Source organism: Benincasa hispida, chromosome 6 (genome assembly GCF_027475165.1).
Source record: "Benincasa hispida cultivar pf3 chromosome 6, pf3_genome.v1.1, whole genome shotgun sequence".
NCBI lineage: Eukaryota > Viridiplantae > Streptophyta > Magnoliopsida > Cucurbitales > Cucurbitaceae > Benincasa > Benincasa hispida.
In genome coordinates this window covers 3673060-3676216 of record NC_143483.1, presented here as the reverse complement: position 1 = coordinate 3676216, position 3157 = coordinate 3673060, and the positions used below count along the sequence as shown (strand labels likewise).

The following is a 3157-nucleotide window of genomic DNA, read 5'->3' as shown; positions in this document are numbered from 1 at the left end:
ATTGGCTTTGAATGACTTGTGGATTTAGACGTCCGTTCTTCTTGATCTTCCAATGCCGTTAGGCATAATTTTGAAGGATTTTTGGTTCTTGGGTTCATGGTTCTTTCTACAAGAGGTTTGCCACTTTGCAATTTCACTGCATGACATTGCTCTTTTTCGTTGTTTCCTGGGGTTTCTATGTTGCTGGGCAAGACTTCTGGCTGCCATTCTTCAACTCTTTGGCAATCTTCCCCACTTGTATCTCAAGATTTCTGATGGAAGACGCCTGGCTTTTAGCAATGCGTCGTTTTGGGTGATATATTCCTTTAAGAGGTTTTCAAGTGGAGATGCTGAACTCGACGCATGACCTCCTCTATTAAAGGATTGTTGGTGCAGCTGCTGCGATGACTGGAATCCAAGCGACGGTCCTTGCCTTTACTGCTGGTTTACCCCTGGTTGGTGTTGCTCCTGTTGATGACCTGCCCAAGAGAAATTTGGATGGTTCCTCCATCCGAGATTATAGGTGTTTAAGAATGGGTTATTTTTAATAAAGCATATCGATTACGGATTTTGTGGGCAATCAGAGTAGGAATGGGGATCTCCACAACCCGCATAGCTAATCATGGGCTGTACAAATGTTTCTACCTGATTTACCTTTTGCGGGTTTGATGCATTCCCCAGTGACATATTCTGCAAAAGGTTTGTCATAGTAGCCACTTGTGCAGAGAGCATGGCTATTGCGTTAGAGTCAATAGAATTCATATTTTGAGATCACCTCATCCTATCTGCTCTTGCGTCGTAAGTGTCATCCACCCATTCCATATTATGTTTGGCTATGCGGTCCAGTATTTCCTTAGCTTCATTATATGATTTGTCCATGATACCGCCAGTTGTAGCTGCGTCGACTGCCATTTGAGACGCTCTGTTTAATCTACCATAGAAGATCTCCATCTGGATGGTTAACGATAATCCGTGATTGGGGCAATTCTTGACTAATCCTTTAAAGCGCTCCCATGCGACACTCAAGGTTTCAAATTCTTCCTGCTCGAAGTTCATGATCCCTCTCCACCTCCTTGTGTTTGTGGTGGGTGGGAAGTATTTCTGCATGAATTTCTCCACCAACTTTTCCCAGGTCGTGATCTCTCCCGGCTCCAAAGAACCCATTGCTTTGCGTCATCATGCAGAGAATATGAGAATAAAGATAGCTTGATAGCTTCTAAAGTGTTTCCAGGAATCACAAACGAGTTGCATGTCTCCAGGAAATGTTTCATGTGGGAGTGAGGGTTTTCTCCCCGAGCACCCTCAAATTGTCCAGCTGTTTGGACCATTTGTAACATCACAGATTTCATCTCAAATTTTGTCCCATCTAGCGTTGGATATGTGATCTCTGGTGAGAAATCATACAACATAGAAGACGCATACTCCCGCATGGGACGCATACTACTGTTTGCCATTATGATAGGATTTTACGCAACATGTTCTAGCTGTTGAGCTAAGCTATGATTCGTTTGTTCGTCCGCCATTTGTTGTTGCTTGGTTTGTTGTCTGAGTAGTTGTTGCCTTAACCTATAGCGACGATTAGATCGATTTCTTCGTCGAAAGGTCCTTTTAACTTTGGGGTCGTATACAAGTTCAGGAGTGTTTTCCCTACTCATAAATGTTTACAAGCTTCAGCTTAGCTCGTAATACTCCCTCAGCTGTAGTTTTCCTACAAAAGATACAAGCAAAATTTATGGTTAGTTTTGTTGTTGAATCCTCGGCAACGGCTTAAAAACTTATTCGTTGGTTTCGTGGTTCAAGCTTAGGAGTGTATTGTATAAGGTAATTGGAAAAATAAGTATAAATGTGAATGATGTGTTGATGTGTTTATGATGCGTTAGTTACGCATTGATGCGTTAATGATGTGCAACAGAACGCATGACACTCCTCTATAGGCATTCAAGTTTTCTTGAATCAGATCCAAGTATAAATCCAACTCGGGTTCCTAGTAAGTCCAGGGTCGAACTCACGGATTCAGATTAAAGCTAACACAGACCTTGTGTTGTAACTGTTGTAGAAATATCCTAAGTGAATATAGAAATGAGTTATTTACACTAAGCTGCTGTGTGCGTGCAAGAAGATACAAAAGGGTCAAGTAGAGAATAAGGGGTCATGTGAAAATGGAGTTTGATGCAAATGATATGCGTCGATCTAAGTTAGATGTACAGGAACAAGAATATGATGCATATGAGATGACTTGCTTATCTCCGTTTATGCGTTAGACTTCTATTCGACATTTCTCAATGCCAATGTCATACAATACCTATCTCTAGGATGTATGCGTCAGTCATAGGATGCAATAAAACACCAGTGCGTCTATCTCTAGATGTATTAAGCGTTTCTAACTTAATGCTGGCTTACTTATTCTCTCGAATAATTTAAGCTAAAACTGCTTTTACCAATTGATTTAGTTGGTTTAAGCGTTTCAAAATGGAATTTTGCATGAAGTTATAGATACATCCAACATAAAACAAGAAATAAAAAGTGGCGAAGTAAGATAGATCAAATATGTGAATTTATAAAGATAAAACCAACATTTAATCAAATGAGATGATGACAACGATAAGTAAGATGAAATGAAAGGAGTCAAGCCGCAGAGTACAATCTCTTGTCCTCTTTGGCTCAATTCTAGTTCGTGTACAACCACTTGTGGAAGAATTGGAAGAAAGTTCTCTCTCGAGCTCAGCTTTCTCCGCTTCTTAATCGGCGATGGTGGTTCTCTTTCCTCTTGTTCTTCTCGTCACCACAGCACAGCTCTAAGGTCTCAAAATTTTAGATTTATGCAATGAGCTAAAAAGTTCCGTTCATCTGGTGGGATTTCTTCTATTTATAGCTGTCGGTCTTCTCCAACTTGATGATGGACAACATTAAATTCCATACCCTTGTCAGCCGCCTGACACTCAGATACTTTTCAGACGCCGCCCGCTGTAGATGCCCATGCTTGCAAGTGGTGATTTGACGCAAACAGCCTGAATCAATGAATCTTCCTTGCGTCGAATCCCTCCGATGCATGCCCCATGCATTAGACTTTGCCTACGACACTTAGAATATTTGTTGAGATCCTGCAATATCATGCGTTAGTGTCGTAGTATTTTAGCAATAAACATTCTTTTGCATGAGTTTGATAGTGTTCGAGTAA

The 3157-nt window shown here is 40.9% G+C and overlaps 1 non-coding gene across 1 annotated transcript; it reads left to right on the top strand.

The window, feature by feature from the left end:
- Positions 1-946: 946 nt before the first annotated feature.
- LOC120080675 (small nucleolar RNA R71) lies at positions 947-1052 on the top strand. Its single transcript, XR_005482625.1, has one exon. It is a non-coding gene; the product is annotated as a small nucleolar RNA R71 (small nucleolar RNA).
- Positions 1053-3157: the final 2105 nt, after the last annotated feature.